Genomic DNA, 26,640 nt, shown 5'->3' with positions numbered 1-26,640 from the left:
AAATTTCATTAAGCTGAAGCCTTGGAGAACACCTCTTGTCATGCAGGAAGAAAAAAAGGTTTGTTAATCCCCAAGCAATTTATATTTTGCCTTGAATCCTCATATTCTGTTGTGTATGGTAATAAATGCTGGTCAGAGTACTGAGGAATGGCTCTAGGAAGATGCTCAAAGGGCATCAAAAGATAATAATAATAATAAAGCTTTCTCTTTGTATCGGCAACCAGGCACAGCATTTGCAGAGAAAGACAACATGCAGTGTCTTATCACAAAATTTGACTGTGTGAACTTTACTTGTGTCCCAGTTTCAGTTAGGATAGATCAAATACCTTCTCAGCATCTGTTACAGTCAAGAGATTTTCAACATATATGAACTTCTTCAATCCAGCATGAGATTATTCTAGGGTTTTTTTATTAATGTCTTCCAGTAATATATACTAGCTCAGTTTGCTATAGTTCTATCATATCTAAATGTAGCTTCATGGACCGCTTATAGTAGGAAAAATAGATTTATCAGAAAAAGCTTAATATTTATTATATTTATTATTATACTAATTATTAATAATTTTATCTTATATAGTAAATATTATATTTAATGCTTAATATTATATACTATCTTTTTATTATATTGACAACATAGACCTATGTTAAGACGTTCACCATTTGTGCAGTAGAGAAATCTGCCAGAAGTAGCTATATGTAAAAAGGGTTCTATAATTTAGTTGGAGAAAAAAGCCCAAGCCTCCATATAACAAATTTATTTTTCCTCTACAATGAACCTGTTCCTTCTTCTCCTGCAAATTTCATATCCTTTCCTGCTGTTATGCATGAGCTATATGATTTTCCACTGCTTTGTGACTGTGTGATTGAATCAGTCTTGAAACTAAATGTTAATGAGGCAAAATTAATTGCTGAGGGTTATAAGGAAATTCTTATATTCAAAATATTTACTAAACGATACTAATCACTTATTCTCACCATATGCTTTTACACCTCCTTAGTTTATTTTTAAGCAAGAGCTATATCATCCACATTCTACTGAAAAGCAGCATTTGTGTTGTATTGTTATAATAACATAGATAAATCCATACAATAATTCTGAATTGGCCCTAATATAATTACTCTCAGAAAATACAGCTGCTACAGGGTTATCAGTAGTGTACTCAAGAGTACTGAGATCTTTCATTTTTACAGACAGTATTTACAAATTTTTTTCTCTGGTCTACTTCCTCTTATGAAATCACATTACCCATTCGTCTCTTATCCTGTAGCTTGGCACAGTAAAGTGGCTTCTAAATTTAGCATTTAAGTATTTTTATAGTATGCCTCCAACTCAAACTTTCAGTTGCAGAACCCACTGAAACTCAGTTCCATCACAGTGCATGAGCTTAAATGCCCAGACATGATAGAAAATGCATAAAAGGAGGGTAAAGTTCCAGGCATAGGACATTTCTGATCCACAGCTCTGTTTTGCATCCTCAGGATTTGCTTTATGGTTTAGGACTCAGAATGGAGTTTGGCATAGACACTTTTGCTGAATGGATATGGGACTGCCTCATGCTATTTAAAAACTAATGTCAAGGTAAGAAAATAATTAGAAGTGTTGCTTAGTAAGCGGTTCTTTCTCATTTTAATATCTCATTTATTGTTTTCTTCATACAGCTCTGAAAATAGGTCCACAAAAATAGGTGGACTTACATGCAAATTTAAATCTAGATCCTGTGTCAGGGTTTATATCATTAAGAGATGTATGAGTTACCTTGAAGATACACAAGTCTCACATCAATTAAGTTTCCAAATGCTGAAACATCCAGCTTCCTTTTTTTTGGCCATATAAACAAAAATTAAATGCTGTGATACCAAATTGGGCAATTATCTTCCTCATACCTGAGCCTGTTTGGAACAAAATATTAATTTACAGATTCATCTCAGCTGTGGTATTCAAGAAAATAATTGGGTTTAGATAATGACTTCATGATCTTTAACCATTAGATATATGTTCCACTTCAGATGCAGATTTCTTTTCTGAGCATTTTTTTTTAAATGCAACATTCAATAATACTATTATATGGAAAAATTGAAACATTCCCATAAAAAGGAGTATCTTAACTAATTACAAGCATCTGTTAAGAATTTGAAATTCTCCCATGTAATAGCTTTCAGGGAACAACTACACATTCATGAATGACTCTACCAAGCTATTTAGTAGAGAAGCATTGACTGGCTTCTTGTGAACAGTTATGGAATTTCATATATATTAGGTATTTTCCCAGGTTCTTATTAGTTTTGTACTGAAATACAGGATTTCAAATCCACTTGAGTTTCCTTTCTCAAGTCAAGCACAGCAGCATGGAATTTTCTATCGTATTTTCAAAAGTCTGTGGATCAACTTCTTGATTATACCTAAGCAATAAGTTACAAACACCTTTGCCTTAAGTATTATTCCAAGTTATTTAAACAGCTAACTTCTAAGAACATAAATTCAGTGCAAATGACTTCCTGAATAGTACAGTAAAAGTTTCTTTTAATACAAGACCAGAGTTTCAAATCTGGTCAATTTTGTTTAAGAAATGAATTCTCACTGATTTTGATAAGAATAAGAAATGGTAAGTCTCCCTTATGCAGGATGATTGTCTTTAATAATTAAAAAAAAAATCATATAAAACAAGTTCTTCAGTGCTTGTTTTCTTAATCTTTTTCTGATCTTCCATTTTTAGAAGATGTCTTATAAAAATAAGCTTTACTCTAAAATAAGAAAAAGTAAACATCTTCATGTATCTCTGAACAATCAGAAAAAAAAATTTGAGTAGGAAAAAAATAAGTTTTATTTTAGGAAATAAAAAGTGAGGGTGAGTACATAAATGCATATTGAAAGTTTTCTCCATTTGGCTTTGCTGCACAATACATTTGTTAAAAACATAAATATGCATATATTTATAAATATATATATTTGTTTAAAAACCTACAAAATATTTTTAATTTATAATATCTTTCAAAGATTTATTGTAAATACAGAATTTCAACCCAGACTTGATGATTTCCTTGTCTAATAAGATGCAGTATATTGTCGCCTTTTAGTAACTTTCTCTGTAAATTTTCAGATTCTCTTGACTTTCACTCCCTCCTCTCATCTATGATACAATTTAATGGTACAATTTAATCTCTTATCAGACACTCAAGCTGTCTCCTTTCCTCTCTCCTTCCCTCTCCTCATTCCCTTGTTGCTCTTCAGCTTTAGATCAGTCACAAACACTTTGATGATATCACCTTCCTTCTGTATCCTCTGATAAAAAAAAAATGTTTCTTTTATGTTCATTTCATTTTCTAATGTAGTTCAGTAATGTTCTAATTTCTGTAACACGCTCTTGTAGTTTAACTTCATCTGCTCAATTTGACTGGAAACTATTAAACACACTGAGTGTTTCAGGGCTAGCTATTGTGAGATATGATATTATCTGCTGGATTTTACTACTTTGTGGCACATCCCTGCTTCAGACATGGAATAAACCGTTGTTTAAATCCCCATGTATCTTTTATACTAACATAATGCTCTGTCCTTTGAGCATTATCATTACTTTATTTTTCCACTCAGGATGTTTATAAAACAGTAGTCATTCTGCTAATGCCTTGTGATTGTTGAGAATATGTTATATCAGCAGGATTGCAGCAATGGAATAAGATCCATCGTATTACACCTCGTCAACCTTGTTTTTCTTGTAACCATGCTAACAGGCTTTGCTGATACATCACATTCTTCATTGATGTGAACAGACCTGGGAGAAGGTCCACTTACCAGGACTTACTGCACAGTTCCAGAAAATCACCTCCTAGTTGATCAGAGAGGAATCAATCCAGGGTGAATAAATCAATTTACGTTGCAGATGGACATTTAACCTTTTTATTCAAATCATCTACACCCTTGCTGCTATTTTCAAAGTTTTTTAAAAAATGTGGGGATTCTTTAGTGCCAATTTAGCATCCAGCTAAGAGACAGAGTGAATATATGTTTACTTAAATTCTAAGACATACTTATGGACAATAAGTCTATAGTCTTAGTCCATGATGACTGTATTTTTTTATCAGACTGTCTTTCTTTAAGGTAGAACAGCCTCCACTTTCTCCTAGATAAAAGTTAAGCATTCGTTTACATTGTGGCTACTGGTACCCATACTTCCAGTACTTCCTTTTCCATAGATTTGTAGAATTCCTTAAATTTCAGGCTTCTGCTTCTGGTTTTATGCCATGATGATCTGGTTGTCTCATTGTAAGATGAGTTCATTCAGAATCTGATTCAATATCAGTGTCCCACAGTCTGGGAGAGGATGCTTGGGAGCATCAGCGCTCAGAGCTGTGGTTCAGTTGATAAGGAGGACTTAAGTTATTGGTTGGACTTGATGATCTCAAAAGTCTTTTCCAACCTAGTTCATTCTTTGATTCTGTCATTCTGTGGAAAAGACCTTTCTTATATCTACCATTTTAAAAGAAACTGTAATTCTAACTTGTGGATCTTTCTCATGACCTTTTCAGAAGTTTTCTTGATGCTACACATGTTATCTACACACTGTCATTGCTGGAGCTAGCTAAAATTCTATAGACATGAACTGTCAAGGGCTTCAAAAATGCTACATATTTATGCCTCTCATTTTTTAAAAAAAACCTCTCAGAATGCCTAAACTAAGTTATAGTTCACAGAATCACGTGGATGGGGCTAGAAGGTACCTTAAGGATTGTACAGTTCCAGGTTCCCTGCCATGGATAGCTACACCTTCCACTTGTTTAACATTTACTCCAACCTGTCCTTGAATATTTCCAGGGATGTTGCATCCACAGCTTGTCTCAACAACCTCTTCTGCTGCCTCACCACTCACATAGTAAAGTAGCTCATCCTTATACCTAATAGAAATCTACTCCCTTCCAGTAAAGAACTGGAAGGCCACTCTCAGGTTTCCCTGGTCTTCATAGAAGGGGTGTGCAAGCCATCTGACAATTTTCATGACATCCTCTGGACTAGCTACAAAAGGTTCACATATTGTTTCTGTTGGGGACCTCAGAGCCAAATTAATACTTTCAGTGGAGTCTCACCAGAGCAGAGCAGAGGGGCAGAATCTCCTCTCTCACCCTGCTGGTCATGCTGATTTGAATATATCACAGGATACAGTCAGTTTTCTGGGTTTTGAGCACACACTGTTAGGACACGTTATGTTTCTTGTCCACCAACACTCACTCACAAGTCCTTCTCCTCTGGGCCACTCCCAATGCATTCTCCATCCTGTATTTGTGCCTGAGATTTCCCTGATCCAAATGCAGGACCTGGCACCTGGCCTTGTTGAACTTCATGAGGTTCACACTAGTCCATTTCTCAAGGTTTTCATGGTCCCTCTGGATGACATTCCTTCTTTCCAGTGGTGTCAACTGCACCACACAACTCAGTGTCATCAGCTAACTTGCTGAGGCTGCACTTGATTCCACTGTCCTGTTGCTGACAAAGATTTCCTACAAAAATATAAAAGAGATATTAATTGCTTAAGCAGATCTATGTACACACTGTCCTCTTCCTCTTTCACTGCTACACATCATAACATTTTGGTAGAATTGTAATGATGTCGCCTTCCACAATCTCTCAGACTGGGAAGAAGGGTGTTTGCAGTGACTCATATAAAACCCAGGCAATGATGGAGGTGGAAATATTATCCCATTAACAATCCAGTATAAAATATTAAAATAAATGTGAATAACAATAAAGAAACAGCATACTATAGTTTGTTTTCTTTAGTTCTTAAATACTTCTATAGTTACTGCAGTGAAAATCATTACTGGACTATCCTATGTTGATGAAAATTATTAGACTTTATGGCAGCAGGAAGGACACTAGATCTTGTGAAGGTTCTTTTTAGGGTTCAGTCCCATAGTTCATGTCATTTGAGCTTCTTTCCTCTTAAAGCATTCATTTTATGATGTCTTAATTTTATTACTATTACTATTACTATTACTATTACTATTACTATTACTATTACTATTACTTACTATTACTATTACTATTACTTACTATCACTATCACTATTACTATTACTATTACTATTACTATTACTATTACTATTACTATTACTATTATTGTATGGGATTTATTATCTGTTGGTCTGGAAAGTGAAATTCAGCAGGCAAGGTCACCAATCAACCTAACTGCTCTTTGACCTTCACACTTCCTTTCTGCTATGATGTAATGCAGATATTTAATTTTTCTTTTGTGAAATATGTGAAACTTGAGTGGAAAATATGTCCTTTTTTATTTTCATCAGTTAAGGTTTATTCACAGAAGAGGTATATTTTTGCTATAAATGTGAAATACAGTTTCAAGGTTATAACTCTTTGGTTTCTCCTTTGTGTTTCAGCGTTGCTTTGTGAACAGAATTGTGAATTACCCAGGCTTATATCATCTTTTTCCTCAGAGACACCCCCACAAGAAATAGAAACAAAAAAACCCCAAGCAGAATGGAGAAGAATCACAATGCTGATAACCTTGCACATTTTACAGATAATTGCCCTTCTGGGGCTTTATAATTCAAAGGTATAAAATGGACCAATTCTCAAACTGTAGGAATTCTTGAGAGCCTGAAGTTAAAAAAAAAAAAAAGAAAAGAAAAAAAAAGAAAACTCTCATCTACTATGGGCATTCAGCTGTGAAATAATTACTCCACTGACCTCATTTTACCGTTGACATCTCTGAGAGCAGAGATTTATCAAGGCTGAGTGCCTCTGAAAATCTCACCTTTAGTGTCAGTGAGAAAACATGCTCATTCCAGATTCTCACTTCACCTGATACTTTAAGGAGCTACCACAAAGACCTGGCATTGCTCCTCCAAGTTTGGAGGGGCAATGAAGGGAGGACCGAAGAGAAAGGATAAGGAGACCTAAGTAACCTACATAGAAAAGTTCTTCAGTAAAAATGTCCCATTCTACTTGTAAAAGTTAATCAGGTCTTTAACTTTATGACTGAATATTATTTATGATTATTAATTTTATTTCAAACTGGTTTTAATAAGTAAATTAAAGCATTGCACTCTGACAAAGAAAGCGATGATGGATTTTGCTGACGGTAGTACAATGACTAAATGAATCTATGTTTTTATTACCATTTTAATAATACATTGAGCCAAACTTCTGAATATGTAGTGGATCTGTCAGAGTCTTTGTGGCAAGAGTCATACCAGCCAAATTAAAGTGTAGATCTATCTTGAGCACGCATGAACAAGAGTCTCACTGAGAATAGTTATAAACATACTAAAAGGATCTGAAAGAAGGAGGTAGCAAAAATTCACCTTTCCATACCCAGTGAAAAAGGGTAGTTGAGTAAATAGAGTACACTAGTGTTCAAAAAATTCCGAGTTCTCCTCAAACATTTCGTATTTTCCTCATGAAACATTTCAACCACATATAAAAGGCATTTCTAGATAAGCCAGAATTTCCTACTGCCAACTGGGGAAGCAATATCCTTGTGAATTTGGGGTGGGGTTAAGAGCAAGATCTCAGCTTGTGAAACTCCCAGTGAAGCTATGGAAGTTAAAGACAACATGAATTGGATCATACAGGCAGGCTTCCCTCATGTTAAGCATAAAACCAAGTAAAAGTTGTGCTATCTACTGCTGTTTCCGCAAGTGAATATTCTGTTGTAAAGATACCATATATTAGAACATAATTTTTAATGGGTCTTACGTGAGTTTTTACTACAAAAATAACAAGCATAATACGAGAAGAGAATTAAGAGACTTCTGTACGTATTTTAATTTATTTTCCTTACAGCACAGTATTCCACAGAGTAGAACATTTTGGCCTACTGTTCTTTAACACCATGTTGTAAAGCAGAAATATTAATTCAAAACAATATTATAATAAGCTAATAACATTTAAACAGAAATTATATTTTAATTATATATTTTCATGTCTTTTCAATGTCTAACCACATAACAATCTTTATAATAAATATTTTTAATAGTCCAACTAGTAATATTTTATATAAATATAGCCAAAACTTATTAAAGAACAACTAGAACTGTATTTTCTCATATTAGTCTAACTTGATCCATAGAGTCAAACCCCAAGAAATACCCATGTTTAAACAAAACAAGTATATATTTCCTTGGATATAAACCTTGATTTTCAAATTGGTCCATACTAAAATATTCTGGAAGTTTAAGTCCCCAAGGGAGTTAAGAAAAAGAACCTGACTTAAAAAGTCCCATTTCTGGTCTTTTGTAAGTCTGTCTCAAGAGTCAGTTTCTGTTCATTTTTCCTTGCCCTGATCAAAAAGAGCATATAATAGTATCAAATATAATGCTGCAGAAACCCAAATATGACATAAATACAGAAAGGGGCATTGGCAAATGGACTCATTTTTATAATCGGCAGTGTAGAGCACTTCTGAATAGCTTTCATAGGATGGGCCATTCTCTGGTTTCCCTTGATCACTTTTATTAAATGGTTGTGTTGCACACATATAAATTAATTGTCATTGTTTTTCTGGTTTCATTTACTCATTCAGTAATATTGCAATACCTGCTTTTAAAGACTGTCAGCACTTCTAAATTCTATTCCATTTCCAAGTCATACTTTTGGGTCTCCTGACAAAAATATACAGTAGTTTTTAATCTATACATTAAGAGAGCATTATTTTTTTCTTAAGTTACAAATGTAGGATCTATTCTTTATATAGCCTATGTATACTGCTTCAATTCTAGTCCCTTACCACGTTATTTACTTCTGCAGACATCATTTCAGTCTTATCTTTTGTAGAGGTCATTGGCTGCTTATCACTTCTGGCATGAATTTGTTTGCACGTCTAAGAGAGAGCTTGTCTTTTGCAAATTTCAAGTGGAGGGTCTTCTACACACAAAGGTCTCAGACATGACAATCCTGTTTATGAAGTGTGGTTGGGTTTGAAAGCCCTAGTTTCCTTCAGCTTTAATTGGTATTTTATCATCCTTCAGTGTGAACGTATTAGCAGGTTTTTTATGTTTGTTTTCTTTTTTATTTTTGGGGGGGTTTTGTGGGTTCTTTTGTGTTTTTAGTGGGTTTTGTTGTTGTTGTTGTTGTTTGGTTGTTTTTTTTGGTTTGGTTTGGTTTGGTTTGGTTTGGTTTGGGTTTTTTTTTTTGTACAGACCAAGCAAATACTGTGTGTTCAAGCGGGAAAAAAATGAATTCTAGCAACAACACCAGAAACTGCTCCTCCTTCAGATCTCTATAGTTTCTATGGTATTTTTTGAGGAGTGTGTTCATGTTATTTGCATGTAGAGTGGCCCTTGGCAAGTGAACAGAGACATACAAAAACACATTGACTCTTCTTATCTGCTTCCTATTCACATATATATTTGTGTATGTGAATCAAAATGCACAAAATTTACATGATGTGTTTCATGAGCATTAGTTGCATTGGTAAAAAAATAGCTGAGTGTCATTCTGACTATGATGGGAACGAGAAGCATTCCCCAAAGACAGAGGCAATATGTCCATCAAGTAATTCATGCTATGTTGCAAAGGCAAGCGGTTCCTGCATTTGCTGAATTCTAATTTTCTGTCAGGGTTTTATGTTAAGTCTTCTTGAGTATGCCTTTCACATCTACCCAAAAGAAAAGGGAGATGCTAATTTAAGGAATGACAAGCTACCATTCAGCAGATCACTGATATTGTGGTCTCTTTGATGCTATGTCTTCCTAATTCCTACTGAGTTCAAAACCCAGGGGAACCTCAGGTCACTGCCTATCACAGAAACAAGGTGCCCAGCTTGCTTCTTTGTTCAACATTGGTTTCTCTTGTTCAGTGAAAATTGCAGTCAAAGGATTCCTATAGAGGGAAGATACATCTACTCAGTTGTTGCTTGTCCTTGGTCAGCTGTTTCTGCAAAGGAAGCAGCTCTCCATTCTTGTGAAATTCCTGTCGGTTCTGTTGAGTATGTTTGCTTATACTAACTAGGTCTTTACTATAGAATTACTGCACCAGTCAGCTAAACATTCACATAGTTAAAATACTAATACAGTCCCGAGCTTATTTTACTGTGCAAGATAATTTTATTCAACTGTTCTTAGTGGCAGTGTTTACCTGTGTTTCCTTTCTGATCTTCTTGATATTATAGCCTTTTCTGGCTTTGTTGAAGTTTATTAACAAAAAAAAGTTCTGTAATTCTTAGCTTCATTTACCTTAAATATCAAAGTCAACAGAATGAATTCTTCAAACAGTAACAATTGTTTTCTAAATAAGGAACTTGAACATAGAGATAAAATTAACTCAAAAAGACTAGAGCCTAAATTTGATTTTTAGAATTAAATTTTTGCAACATTCTTTCCCTTTTTAATTTGAAAAATATGTTTAAAATTCACATTTTTAGTTAACATTTTTTATTTAACTTTCATTCAAATCCAAAGAAGTTTGGTAAAAAAATTTGCAACTGACTTAAGAAATATCATAGCTCATTTATTCATATTTCTTATTCTCTATGTTCAGCCTGATGCTTCTCTGCTAACATGTAGAACTAACCCAGATTCATTCCCTTAAACAAAGAATAAAAAGACAAATCATAATCTCATAACTGAATTTTTTCTCATGCATGAGTATATGAGCTTGAAACACATTTCTATGTAATTAGTCATTTTAGATAGAAGAATGTAAGAAAAATTTGGAAATATTTTGAACAAAATAACCAAAATCTGTCCAATATGTTGAGATCATTCTGAAGGGGGCTTCACAGCCCTCTGGGGTATTGGCCATTTCTCCAAGTTTTGTGTTTTCATTGAACTTGTTAGATGCTGAACACATCTGCCTCTTCATCTAAGTCGCTGGTGAAGAAGTATTGAGCCCTGGGGGACACTGCTCATGACAGACATGTGCCACTGATTTTACCCTCTTGGATCTACCATTCAGGCAGTTGTCAATCCCCTTCAATGTCCACTCATCCTGTCCACACTTCCTGTGTATGCAGACGAGGATGTTGTGAGAGACAGGGTCAAAAGCCTTGCTGAATTCAAGGTAGACAATATTCCCTGCTCTTCCATCATCCATACAGGTACTTATTTCATCATACCAAGCAGTCTGATTGGTCAAGCATTATTTACCTTAAGGGAATCCATTCTGACTACTCCTGATCACCCACTTGTCAGCCATGTGGATAGAAATGTCATTTATAATGATAGATGCCACCTCCTCCAGTGATTGAGGTGTGGCTGGCTGACCAGTAATGTCCTGGGTCCTCCTTCTTGTACTTTTTGAAGATTGGAGTGAGATTTGCTTTCTTCCAGTTCTCTGGCAACTCTCTTGATCCCCAAGGCTTTTCAATGATGATCATGAGTGGCCTAGCTTTGGTGTCCACCAGCTATCTCAGCACTCATGGATGCATTCCAATAGGGTCCATGGACTTCTGGATGTCAAATTCACCTGCTCATAATTTATGTCTGATCTCTCAGTTTGATCAACCTCACAAAGCTCCTCATGAGCCTAAGGACCCTATAGTCTCTTTTAACACAATCTGGAGATCTAAAACTAAAACTAGCTGTGTAACTAAAGTATGTTGTTTCAGATCTGAATCACTTTAAATAAACAGGGAACACCTCTGTATAAATCCAGCCTGCTGATGCTATTGTGAATCTAGGAATTCAAATCAATTGACCAAAGAGAGAATGAAATGAGGGTGAACACAATGCATGGGCATTGAGGGGAGGGGATGGGGTGGGGGCTGGCTAGAAAGCTCAGGAACACCTCCTTATCTTGTTTAGCAATATGCAGTTCTGTGCAAATAAACAGCACAAAGGAGAGTAAATTGGAAGGTTAAAATATTTTGCATATTTGCAGCCATGAAGTTGGGATGCACCTCAGATCTCCTTTAAGAAAAATCTCTTTATGGCATTCTTTCTTCTATGAAAATTTTATTTGCAAACCCCTTAGCACTACAGGAATGCCAGAATTACATTGTGAAAACAAGTACCCAATATAAAAAAAAAGACAGTCCAGTTAGTGTTGTCTAGAAACCTGAGATGAAAATACCACTGCCTCTTCTTTTTTTCTCCCCCAAGGTAGAATTTGGAGCATATATTAATTCATATGGTGAATGTCTTATCTTCTGCATCAATTAAGATTTTATAATAATAGGAAAGCATTTAAGATTTTAACTTGCAATTGCTAGTAAAATATATGTTTTTAGATTAATATTGATATTGAAGAATATTGAAGATATTTGTAAAGTAAGTATTTAGATGGATGTTGATGGGAAAATATTTGTTATATATGATCACTATCCATTATACATAAAATTAATTCTACCAACTTTCAAAGGTCTCTGAAAAGATGTATTGAAATCAATTTATTTAACTAGATTAGATCACAAAAATTGCCCCAAGGAGAAGAAACGGTGCCCTTGTGGGGATATATTTACATAGCAATATTGGTTAATGCTTATTATCTTCTATGAATAAGCTACAAGAAGAGGCCTGGCATTTCAAAGAAGTGCGACATAATTCTGTGTTTGAAATTTAGGACATAAATCTATTTCATTTTAAACTAGACCTGTGCAGCATTTATTATTTCTGTGAAGAAAACTGTATCTCTTTCCTACTTTGTTTTTCGGGTGTTTCTTATTACTATTTTTGTTTGTGTCCCTATCCAAAGGAGCTACTTAATGCTGCATGTGGTCTTAACTGCAATAATGGAGCAAACAACCAAGTCTGAAGATGATAGCCTTCCAACTACTTGCATCCATATAATCTTTAATAGACCAGAAGTGTTTTGTAACACTGCAGTTAGTGACTCAGTGTGCCTTTGTTTTTGTAACGGGTTCATATTGAGCAGGGTCACTGGACATATCCAAGTACTCCAAATTGTATCAGACACTTGGCAACAGACATTGAGCTCAAAATGAGTTTTGGCCTTTGGTCTACAAATACCTGGGGCTTCAGGAGCTCTTTGTGAGATACTGTTGTGGTTTAACCCCAGTAGGCAGCTCAGCCCCATACAACTGCTCTCTCAGTCTTCTGCAGCAGGATAAGGGAGAGAATTGGAAATGTGAAAGTGAGAGAAATCATGGGTTAGCTAAAGGCAATTTAATAGGTTAAACAGAAGCTGTGTGTGCAAGCATAGCAAAACAAGGAATTTATTCACCACTTAGGTAGATAGGTAGGTGTTCAGCCACTCCCAGGAAAGCAGGACTCTAATAGGCAGAACAGTCACTTGGGATGAAAAATGCCATTGCTCTGAACATTGTCCCTTCCCTCTTCCACCAGCTCTCCATGATGAACATGATGCTCTAGGGGTTGGGATATCCCTTGGGTCAGTTTGGGTAAGTTAGCCCATCTGTGTTCCCCACCAATCTCTTGTAAAAGGCATTTCCTTCTTTCTGGCCAGATGGAGTGAGAAATGGAAAAGGCCTTGACACAGTGCAGGTACTGCTCAGGAATAACTGAAATATCTTTGTGTTATCAACCTTGCTTTACCTACAAATTTAAAGTGTAGCACCAAAGAAGCTACTATGAAGAAAATTACATCTATCCCAAACAAAATCAGAGCAGAAGTTACATATTAAAGTAGTAAGCATCAAAAGCAAACCAATTTCAATATGCAGAGATCTCCTGAATTACAGGACATTTTTTTTAGGTGTTTTCACATAAGAAAAGGTTGAAACCCAGTAATCTAGATAACAGTTTTGCCATAGCTCATTCAGTTTAACATGTGATTAAACTTCAAATGTTTATGTTTTCATCATATTATGAATTTATTACAATTAAATTATGTACTATCAATGCTACTTTCTGTTTTCAGTTAAATCCTCAGTACTGTTTTCCATGGGTTGAAGAGTGGAGTACATAAAATCTAACAGTATCTTCTAAATGAAATCACTAAGAATTCTTTTCAATCACTAAAAGGTGGACCTTTAATGGCTAAATACATGAACTGCAAGGTTTGAAATAACTTCTACGCACAAATTCACCAAGATCAGCAGAATTGCTGATGTGGATTTGAACCCTTCATTTTATTTAACACAGTTAGGGTGCAGAAGTCTATTTAATTTTAACACCCTAATGATATCAGAGGGATTGAAAAGTTCTTGGATCCAAGAACTAGATTTAGTCTTTGAAATCACCTTGAAAATTTCAGCTTCCATTGAAAATTGCATTTGTCTTGTTTTCAAGTACCATAATAGCTTTTCCAGTGTTATCGTTGAAGAAACAGTTTACATGAGGTTGCCTCCCTCTCCCAGTCTAAAATGATTTCTGGCCTTATTGCCATGTTTTTTATTTTCAGTTTTATTTATTTGGGCTTTTTGTTTTCTTCTTACCCCCTGTCCTCCACCGCCCCTCCCCCCCCCCAAAAAAAAAAGGGAAAAAAGCAAGAAGGCTATCCACAGAAATTAAAATTAAAAGAGAGATCATTAGGACAAAAGACCATGACCACATCATTCTGTTTTGGAGTTTTGTGGGCCTGAAGGCACTTTTTTTTCCCTGCACAGAAAAGGTATTTTCTAATTCCAAATTTGCTCTTAATTCTAGAATTGTTTAATAACGTTGTCAAAACTCTGTAAGTTAATCAAGCTAGCCTCTCCTAGAGGCTGTGAACTAATCTGGCTGCTTATTTCATGAGAGTTTAATTGTATCCTTCCTAGGACCATACCCTAGTTTCAAAATGCAACAACTGAAGCTATTCTGTTCGTTTACATTACCCTGCTCTTACTCTTCAGAGTTCTGTTCTCTTGGCAAAAAAAAAAAAAAAATCTTAGAAAGGAAACATGTTTCCAATAATATGTTTGCAATTTTTCTTATCTCCAATAAAATGCATTTTAAAATTTACTAATATTATAAGATTTGCAATCCTGCGACAGGCAAGAGTAAGCACAGGTAAAGCAGGAAGAGTGGTGCAAAAAATCCCTGAAAGTCAAGAGGTTAAAGAGACAGCTGTAGAACCAAGAGGAGTAACATGCAGGGGGAAGAGAATTTAAGGGTTTCTAGAAAAACATATGCTGTAGTGTTTATTTTATGAACTTGCTTTTCATTCCTCTGAGACATACCTTCATTCCAGTGGTTAGGTACATATACATGTGGAAATATCATTTTAGTTTTATATTTTCTTATGTGAGAAATGTTGTGACCTACTGTTTAAAATTAAAATTATGTACTGCATGAGTTCTTGTTAACTGTAACAATCTTTTATACAGTCATTAAGATTTTTGCTTCTCTGTTGTAAAGTTTCTCCCCCCCCCCATAAGATGCATACAAAAACCTCACAAAATGAAGAATATTTGCATTAAAGCAATCAATTCTGTACATGATTTATGTAAACTTTCAGGAAGCGTATTCTAGTTATTCAGAATTAGATATATTTTAACTGCTACAGAGTACATACAGAGTACATACAGATTTCTATAAATCCCTCCTCCCCCTTCAGCCTAGGATTTCAGTAAGAATTTAAAAATGTATCAAGGGACATGAGGGTGAGTGAAAATGATGAGGCTACAAGAGACATGAGGATAAACTAATCATACTTGTCAGAGAGTCAGAGTTTCTTATGCTTTGGAAATTTCCTACTTTTCCACGGATTGGCACTTTTATTTCTCTTTAACAGTCATGACAATTTCTAGTTTATTGCTGAAAAATAGATGTGGAAGAAATTGAATTTCACTCTCATTTCTTTCTCCGTGTTCCTTAGGGATTCTAAAACTGTATCTGCACTGGATGTTTTTGAAGTTTGAGAAAAAGAAGCTGATTTCTATCTATAGCAAGCTTTTTCTTGTTATGAACTTTAGTTGTTAATGTTAAAATACAGATCTTATTCCATTCTGAAATTAACATGCATTTCTTTTTCTTCCCTCTTTATATATCTGGTAGTCAGAATAAAATGTTCTCTACTGAGGTATCACTAGAAAAAAAACACCTTTCCCCTCATAACTGCCTTGAAAAGATGAGACTAGCAACTGAATAACACTCCTGTGATCACCAAGCTATAGTGACATTTAAAAAGTAAACAAAATAAGCTTCTATGTAAAGTAGAAATACAAGATGGGAGAAAAAAACCCCTCATTATGTAAATCTGCTTTTGCAAACCACTACCACGTGATTCCTAACTCATATTTTGAGAAGCACAACCCAGCAGGCAGAGTCATCAGCATACAACTTGGTAACTGTTTTCTATTTACTGGAACACAGTGGGCTTAAAGGTTCAAATGAGATGTGAAACCTGTGTTCAAGCTCACTGAGGAAAGGCTGAAAAAAAGAGGAGACAAGCAGAAAGCAAGAATGCAAATAAACCCAGACAAGATTTGGTAAAATGAAAATTGAATATAGGAAATCAGTGTTAAACAGCAGGAAAAAAAAAAAAATATAGGAAAACCATAACAGAAGCTCATGCTCCTGTAGTCTAATTAAATGTGACATATATAACACACTCCAGAATTAAAACACACTCCAGAATTAATTCCTGAGGCTTTGTCTAGATTACTGAACAAAGCAGTGTCAGGACAAACACTTAAATACTGTCATATAAGCATTTTTACTACCAAATCAACAGCAGATCCTCTGCCATAGCTCTGGTTTTGGCTAGAGCAGACTGAGGCTGGGGTGAGCCAAAGCCAAGGACTGTTGCTTCCAGTCCTGCAGAAGAGCAATCCTCTCAGTTTCTGGAAGGGAAAAGCAGGGGAGAAAAGAGATGTCAGCTGAAAGTGTACAAATAGTGTTTTGCTATTAGCACGCAAGAGAAAACTGTACTCTGTGGACAATTTAGTTTGTTAGAAAGACATATTCAATGTTCATTCAGTGTGCTTTGGGAAACTGAATTACTCAATCCTCTGCCCTTCTGCCCCTAAACTAACAAAAACGAGGCTTTATATGGCTGTGAGAAATCTCAGTGAAGCAACTGGAAAAGATGCCATTTCACAACTCTTTAATAATATTCCCTTATATTTTGTAAGTAGGACTTATTGTTCCTAGAGAGTTTATTCAGGGATTGAAAACAGCATAGTCCCTCCATATTACAGATTCTGATTTTGACAAATTTTGATTATGCTAGGTAAGGCCAAGTAATTATTTATTTCTATACATCATCTGTGAAGTTGTACTGTATTACTCTAGTAATAATAAAAAAATATTATTATCTAGAAGCAATATTTTCATGATATGTATTTTAGTTTCCAGTATTATTGAAGCCGATATTACTAATCCCTATTCTGATCTTCTGATTTTAGGATTCTATATGGCACACAAATATTACTTGTGCTAAAATGTTTTGAGTTGAAGGGGACCTTGAAGGTTATTTATGTTAGCAAAAAGCACTTCCCACATTAAAGTTCTTTCCTAATGGTAAGAAAGAACATGAAAGACATAAAGGAACATACAATGCTTAGAAATTCACAGCTCAAAAGGCTGCTTCTGATCTTCCTCCTGCTTTACTGTGGTGAGAAAGAAATATGAGATACTTGATGGAAATGTCCATCTATTTATGATTTATGACAGGAGATACTCCAGAATTTTGAAATTGCCTGTGCATTTTTAACATTTTGTACTTTTTAATTTAAATGTTAAACCATATCTATTAGGCTACTCTGAAAATCTTATCCACAAAATACAGTGGAACACCTGTAAAACATCTATAAAATTGGAATTTCTTTGTCTCATTTTGCATTCACCTTTATTATGCTTTAATTCTATTTTAATCTTTCTCATTATCCATGAAAAGGAGAGAGTTACTTAGAAATAACGAATACATTAAAAACTATAAGTCCTATCTTTTCATAAAACAGATTTTTTTTCTTCCTGTAAACAGTGCAACATAAGGAAGATTTAAAATTCCAGATTTCCACAGTATTGGACCATTTCACACGCTAACTTCAACAACAAATATAAGCCTCACAGGGACCAGCCAAGCGTCTGTTCAAAAGTGAGATGAAAGAGTGCTGTAGGAATCTTTACTCTTAACAGGACCTGTGCTGGATCCTGCATGGTGTGGAATGATAGAGAGCTCCAAGTGTATCATCTGAGGAAGGGCAAGCTACAGAAAAATTATGTCTTTTTTTCATGTTAGAAACCAATGGTTGACTTCCATCCTCACTTTCTTTTTTTAGCCAAATATTAATAATAATTATGAAAATTATAGTTCTGAGCTTATGTTGCTATGGTAATCTTGTAAAACCAAAACTCAGGAATAAAACCAAAATCTTGCAATAATTGTTTGTGTACAACACTGTTTTCAGGTAGATACAATCTGCTAGTGATGGCAATTGTTGCTGCAAATTATTTCTGTTAAAAGATTGGAGTAACACATATAATAATATGATAATTAAACCATTTCTAAAACTATAAACATAGGGTAATCTAAAAGTCATGAAGCCATAACATGTTGAAAAAATAAAATAATGTACAGCAGATTTGTCAGTGTTCTTTGGAATACGTTTAGAAATTTAAAACATTAATAAAGTTCCCTGCTGTAATTTCTATTCTATATTTCCATTTGTTATTTCCTAATATTGTAGATAAGTGAGTATACTTGTACCGGTTTGAAAAGCAAAACCAGTGAGACTTCAAGTCAGTAATACAGTTTTTAATAGGAAAGAGACAAAAAGGAAAAAAACCAAAATACATGCAATAATAAAATAAAACCACTGACAGAGTCAGAATACAACCTGATACCCTGTCAGTCAGGGTGCTGGTGCAGTTTTCCTCCAAAGGGTCCAGCGATGGTGTGGATAAAAGCCTGGTTCTTTCTCTGGAATCCAGTGGGAAAAGGCTGCCTTTGGCGTTCTAAACCTCAGTTTTTATCTAGGTAGGAAAGGCTTGGCTCGTCCTACTGGCTGGAGCATCTCCCAGTGGGATGATGTAATCTTATCAGTTATACAGTAGGACTCAATGGCCCATTAACAGAAGACATTTCCCACAGAGATAAGGATGATCACCCTTCTCAGATGGTAATAGAATATGTATCTTGTGTTGTAAACCAGGACAATACTAATAGCTTTGAATTCTATAACAGACACTGAACAGAATATATAAACATTCTAGAAATTAGAAAATACTTATTCAAATAAGTGGTTTTTGTAACTGTGTATTTAACCCTTGTCCATGTAGGGGTACAAATGTCCTGAATAATTACAGTTCCTAAAGAAATATATACCCATATGTACTTGTAAAATGAGTTCATACTCTACCAAAAGGGCAAAAAATGAGAAAAATGAGAGAGAGAGAGAGAGAGAGTGAGTGAAAGAATGAGCAATCTACAAATCGAAAATATGCTATAAAATATTGAAGGAAATAAAATAGTATCATAGCTATGCTGTGTAAAGCTGGTAGATTTACAAAATTATCATAGAATAATTATATCATATCAATATTACACTGTTGATATTTCAATTCCTTTCAGGTGTAAAGCTGTTTTGTCATTATATTACCATTAAATATTTGAAAATTTATTAAAGAAATCTACCTTGTTCTGCATGTTATGACCCAGTACCTTACAATGACAACAGAAGGATAAAGACAAGCAAAGTCTGAAACTAATTTTTTATGAACTCTGCTAATCTCGGAATGAACCATTCAAATACTTCTAAATCCAACATCTGTGCATTTCTAAAATTAAAAAAAAAACAAAATAAATATTAGAAAGCATATTTTTTCTTATATTTTAAATGAATTTGCTTGTTAATGGCCAGTGATTAAAAGCTCAACTACGATGGGGTTTTTTAGAGGCAGAATTGTCAGAGAATCATAGAGGAGCTGTAAAAAATTGCTGTAGGGCACAGAGTTCTTAAATGGTGGTTTGGAGGAAATCTATGTTGGAAATCATAACAAAAGTTTTAAGTATATAGAAGACAAGCTAATAAACAATGGGGAAAGAGCTCATGAATATGTGAGAATGAGGTGTACAGATCCTTATGGGCAGCAGGTCACATATTTGCTAGCAGACATCGAAGGAAGAAGTTATAAGGAAGAGAAACAGCTACCTGTTTCTAAGTTTGCTGCCAGTAACACCTCTGATAAAATAACTAGAAGCAATTAAAACCAGTGAGAAGAGTGCCATATAGTAGCCCAAATCTCAAAAAATGAGGAGACCATCGCTGAGCAACAATGGTTCTTTAGGAGACATAGGAGAAATATGAGATTTAAAAATCTTTTTACCAATTCTGCAATAATTCAGAACGTTACAAAAAGACCCTGAAACGCAAATATTCTTCAGTATCCTCATAAGTGAAATCAGATTTTGGTCCTATTTATTTTTTGGCTGAAGTGGAGGTTGAACCAGCTAAACTCCACAGTTCCCTTCCAACTAAGTCTCCCTGTGATAAGATGATTTCATGTTTTTTAATAACCTGACACCTGGAACAACCATGCTGTCCTACTTTTTTAAGTGTGAATTTCTTCAGCGAAATATCAAGCAAAGTAGAGTCTAATTATTTAAATTTTCTTGTATCGAGTAGTTGTCTTTAAAAAGTAAGAAGTCCAAAGGGAAAATACAAATACTGAAAGAAAGTGATATTGTACAAATAGAGCAGCAAAAGTGATGTGACAGCTTATATTGTACTGAGTACATGCACAATCCTGGGTTTATTATGTAAAGTTGTTGTTCAGCTGCCAGCATCCATGATGTCCCTTTGCAGACAGTCACCAAGGTCATTGAATTCAGGGGGGTTTTTAGCCAGCTTTCACTCCTTTCAGACAGGAAAGCAATTAAAATCTCATTGTTTAAAAATAGTGAAACAGTACAGTCTACTTTCTGAGGTACCTGGAAAGACTGGAACAGAAATATGCCAGGGAAAATAAGCAAAGTTTGTCTGGAGTAGTGCAGAGAGAGGAGTTATTGATTTGTGGGAATATATGTCTGTAAATAACAAGCTGAAAGAAAAAAAAAAAAAAAAGGAGGCAAAATGTACAGAAAGCCAGGCAAAAATAAGAATCATGAGTGACAGTGGTCCAAAAGGGATAAGGCAATGGCTGATTCATGTGGACTTGAGAAAAAGTGGAAAAGAGGTTGTGAAAGAAATTAAATCTCTTGGAGTGTGCTCTTTCTGTGCTCAGAACAACAAAACTGCTTCTGTGTTGCTAGGAGTGAAAAGTGAAATAGGGTTGCAGTTCTACCTTACCACTGCATTCAACTGAAATTTCCAATATGTTCTTAATAAAGTTGAATTCTAAGTCTACTAAGGTGTAAAATTGAATTCATACTTATTTTGGTACGAGGACTTTTACTCATTTTTGATTTATACTTTGGGAAAGAAAAGTCTGCCCTCATTGGCAACACCTCGTTAACAAGTTGTCTACCATACATGAGAAACCCGCAACAAACTTTCAGCATCTTGCCATGATCACTGCCCTTTCTCTTTCAAGGGAGAATTATGCAGACAGTATATATTTTATTTCAGTGATGTTCAGACTTTAGCCCATTCTTGTCTCTGGACACTGAACTAAGTGCTCTAATTAATGTAAATAAGAAAAGCAGATTTTGAATCATAGACCTGTGCAATAATCATGGTTGGAAAAGGTTTCTAAGATTATGAAATCCAACCATTGACCTACAACACTGTACTCTCAACTTAGCCATATCTGCAAGTGGCACAAAAACAGGCCTTTTGAACACTTCCAGAGATGGTGTTCCCACCACCTTTAAATTATTATATTCCAGACACCTGTACTCCAAAATAATTTAGTTCTAATAAATAAAGGTTTGAAAAGAAGTTCTCTAACTTTAGTGTATGATTTAACAAATAATGCTTTTTTTGAACTTACTTGTTTTTTTTTTTTTTTGAACTTACTTTTGTTGAACTTGAATCTTGAATAGATTTGCCAGAAATTAATATATGACAAAACTCTTCACTAGGCATATTTCATTCTGTATTTTAATATATTTTGGTCTATTTAAATACATGCAGTGGTTCCTCTTAATAATCTGAAATTTTATTAGTGATCTGTGCTGCATATTTCAATAGATAAATTTATTAGGAGAAAAAATTGTGGATAAAATATTTACTTCCCTTGTTAATTAGTATTGTCTTTTATAGGTCTTGAAAACATGCTAAGGTTCTTTGATCTGAAACATTAGAATCTTATGTTTCAAGATAATAAAGAGATAAAAAATTTGAAATGGCAGGAGTATGAATAAAAAAGTGGTATAACATTTTATGTAAGCATACCCATGTACAGCATGTGTTTCTGTGGAGCACCCACCTCACTACAATTTGACCATGGTATTCAAAACGAGTGTCTACGCACTTTTCTGTTCCAAATATTAAATAAATGTATGTACACACAGTCCTGTCTCAGTGATGACATAGGAGACAACAGAAAGTCCCTTTCTTCTTCTTTTGTTGCTAATCTGGTTAATACAAACCCTTCTCTTCATCAATCCTTCACTCTACTCTGGTACAGGAAAGTTTAAACTTTAAGGCAAATATGCATATTACCCTTTCAAAAAGAAGGGGACTTTATCAACCACATGTCTAAATAGAGAGCTTTGAAATATTCTCTGCAGACCTTGAAAATGTATTGCATACTCTCAGGCTTCATGACAAATATTGGCTGGAATCCCAGTTTAACTAATTTAGGCACCTTACTTGGCAACTGTATTGTAATTTCATCTCATTTTTGCTGTCCAGGAGTCCTCATACTTTCAGTGCAGAGACAAAGATAACCTTGAGAAGGCTAATTGATTTCCATATCTTATATGTCAATCAGTATTGGTTGAATCTGATTACCTAGGATTACCTAAGATCATGGCCTTTCATATGTAAAATTATTTTAATTTCTAAATCCTAGATCTTTGTTACTCTTACACAGCACCTCAAGCAATCTCTCACTCCCATTCTCGTAATGGTATCTGGAAAGGAGAGGAAATGTTAGACACTGTACAGTCAGATAGCAAGAGGTGGTACTGAGAGAGCCTGCATTTCAAACAGACAACTCCAGAAACAATGCAGAAAGAGCCATAACCTCCCCTGTTAGGTGAATGTGGCAAGGAACAAAATTCAGGGAAGGGCAAAAAGAAAGATAAATGTTGCAGAATAGACAGGATAGACAGACAACAAAAAGTCATTTCAATCGGGGAAAGACTTATCTGAAGGCAAATACTTGCATTCCTGGCTAGGACATATATCAGCATTCCAAATGGCAGCCTTAGAGCAAGATAGCATGCATGCACTGAGGGGAGTTGGTGATAAGGAGGCAAACCAAGTTACTTTATCCTTTGAGGTGTTACTACCTTTTAGTTATATAAGAAGAATTATTCTTACAAATCTAGTACAATATAATAATCATATTTTCAATGCTGTATAGCAAAATAATTTTGAAATAAATGAAAGTAAAAATGGGTTTGAAAACAAAAAATTAATAGTAATCTAATGTAATGCTCTTATGAAATAGTGTTATTATGTGTAATGACAAAAATGTACACATGTAAAGAAAAATGTACACATACATGTACATATTTATAGAAAAATATAGAATATCAATATAAATTTCATTTAAATCAGGACAAAGTGTGTCAATCTGGTGCCAATTCAAGAAAGATCAACCAACGAAACATAAAAGTCCACAAAGGTAAAATGTTACAAAAGGCAATGAAGTATAATGAAATTATTCAAAGTAAACAAGTTGTGGCAATATACTGATTTCCCTAAAACAATCTTTGCAACAGGCAGTGATTATCACATTAATACTGTTAACACTCCTTACCCATTTGTGGATTTAACATTTTTAACTGAAGTCAAACCAATTAGTACACTCTGCCTTTCAGAGATCACTAGATTAGACAGTTTCATGGTACCCAAATACAAAGGAAGCATATCCTGCATACATAAAAGTATTTTGCTTGGCTTTCTGAAAAGTAATGAGATGAATAGTGTCTTTTGTGTTGTTTAGTGATACCTTTAATTGGGATGCTGAAAAAAGAACCTTCATGATTGGTTTCTTTGTTGGGTGCCATTTTTTTTTTTTTTTTGGTTGCTGCCATCAGAAGGGGTTCCTTTGGACTAATAAACCAACATAACTTATAGACACTAAGAGTCTGAAATTGGCTGTAGGCAATTTCTCTTTAGTGTGGGCTTTTTTGTTTGTTTGTTTTGTTTTGTTTTTGTTCTGTTTTATATTTTTTTAAAAACTGAGCAATGCTACAGACTAATAGTTTATGGCAGTCAGCTAATGAGTTGAAACTTCAGTGAAATAGAAGGCACACACAATGGAAATGTGTGAAAAATTGAAATGACAAGGCTGTTAAGGTAACAACTCTATCTTGATTGTGCATTTGTGAAGCTTATTATAATGCAGTGAAATGAAAACTTAATAAACATATCTAGCCATTATGAAAAAAAAATATATCCTTTTGAACTGCAGGATACACGGATTTGCTGTTGCAATTGTATTGTAATGGAAATCAAGCAAGTGACAAACAGTACTCAATTGCCTCATATGGCTAGCCCACGCCAATATAGAACATTAAAAAGTAATTTTAAGAACTTTCCTTTTCACATTAACTTTTTAAAACCAGCTGACTTGGTGAATTTGCAAATGAGAATTTAAATGAAAGTGTTCTGTCCATTGAGAGCATATGAAGAATGCTAACAGGACTTTGCAATTACTGCCATGATGTTCTTCCAGTGCAGTGTTTTTTGCTTACTTAAATTCATCGGTTCATGCTTACACGTACTTGCAAAACTTAACACCAGGGAAACTGAATAAAACAGGTGATTCATTATCCTGTCATACCACGGTTATTACTGTTGTCTGTGAGATTCACTAGTACTTATGTATGCTGCTTCTCTTGATGAAGGCAGACTCTGTTTTGACTAATACTGTTTATTAGGGCAATGCTGATCCTGGTCTTTACTGTGCTGTTAGTCCTTCTCCACTTTTCTTAAACTTCTTGTCCCTAGAATTTCAGGAAAAACAGACAAAGGTGGGTCATAAAAAAACCCCAAAAATTTCAAGCTCATATTGTTTATTTGTGGTGGTTAATGAGAAGGCTGAGGTGGGGGGCACCAACTGTGATTAGTCTCAGATGACGAGTGATGAGTCTCAGACATAACAACATAAAATGAAGGTACAGATAATAGACTGCAAGAAAAGGAGATGAGTATGTGTCTCCAAATGCTGCTATCAGATTATTAGTTAAACAAATAAAATAAGTCGGATAAGAATATGACAACTGGTTGTTGCATTTTAACCTAGAACCAGCATTAAAAATATAGATACTACAGTTGCTCTCAGGTTTTTCCTGAGGACGGTAGAACTGAGAATGCCAGCTGCAGTAGCTGAAGAGAGATTGGAATATTGCTCTCCTGAATTTGGGATCTCATCTGGCAACCAAATCCAGCATATTATACTTGACAAGCATGACTGGTTCTCCCACATAAATTTCAGGTTGCAACACTTTTTGAAACTGGACTAAAAATGTTGTTTATGTGCTGGTAGAATTAATCTTCATTTTGGTAGCGAGATGGACTGCCAACTGATAATGATATACAACACTGATAATTTTGATTATCTTTGTAGTGGAAGAACCTGATGCATGTAGCAACCAAGCCCAAAATCCACAAGAAAATACTGAGACAATTAGATTTATTTTATCATTAGAAAATATCTAATCATTACACTGCTGGTGGATTAGTGAGACATGACATATCTGTTTCACTCTTTTTGTGAACATTACTCTTTTTCCCCTGGAAAAAAAGAAAAAATGTACTTAACTGATTGGTCTAAGTACAAGACAGAGAACTTTCTGCATCCTTAGTACCACTTGTATCTAAAGAAAGGTCTTCACTAGAATGTGGTCTTGTCTTTCTAGCAAAACTGGTAGGATAAGGGTATTTTAAAACAATTCAAAGATTAATTCTATAATTTTAGATTTACAAAGAAGCAATAATTTAATTCAATGATGGCATTCTGAATTAAGAAGCTTCATATATATCTATTCAGCCTCCCTAAAAGAAAAAAAAAAATTACTCTTGAATAACAAATTGCCAATACAGTATAGTTCCTGCCACTCTGTGGCTTCTGAACCAAGCTGTGATTTTTTTTTTGGTTGATTTTTTTTTAATTGTATGCTTTTAGTGAGCATTGAATTCAATTATTTATTTAAATACCCTACTTTTTATTCAAATATTCCACGCAATATCTATACTACATTGTGCATATTCGATACAGAAAAGTTCTTTATCTTGTAATCATTGCTAAGACTAATTGTGTCAATTTTTTATAGAAAATACAAGATAAAATTTGAATTCATCAAAGGGAGATGATTAAAATAATTCACCTTTTCTTTAAAAGACCCTGGTGATGGTATTCCCTGGTATTCTGGTGATGTCAGACTGATTAATCAGACTTCTGGTTGAAACTTTCATTTTCAGCAATGAACTGGGCTCGTTGTATAGTGCAAGGTGAATAGCAAGGCAGTGAGGAACAGGAAATTTCTCAGATAAGCAATCCTGGGTTAACTTGTGCATCAGTCCTAAGAGAAGGTAGTGGGGCTGACAGGCACCTGAACTATCATTTTCAAGAAAATTTTGAACCCTGGATCAGTTAGGGAGGATTGAAGCATGTACAATACTGATTCAACAATATCCATATGAAGCATTATTTTTCTAAGACTGTTTTATTTTCTCTATGTTGTCAAAGGAGACTGAAAAAGAAGCCCAAATACAACAGTGTA

This window comes from Cinclus cinclus, chromosome 3, assembly GCF_963662255.1.
Source record: "Cinclus cinclus chromosome 3, bCinCin1.1, whole genome shotgun sequence".
Classification (NCBI taxonomy): domain Eukaryota; kingdom Metazoa; phylum Chordata; class Aves; order Passeriformes; family Cinclidae; genus Cinclus; species Cinclus cinclus.
Note: the sequence above shows the minus strand (reverse complement) of the source record.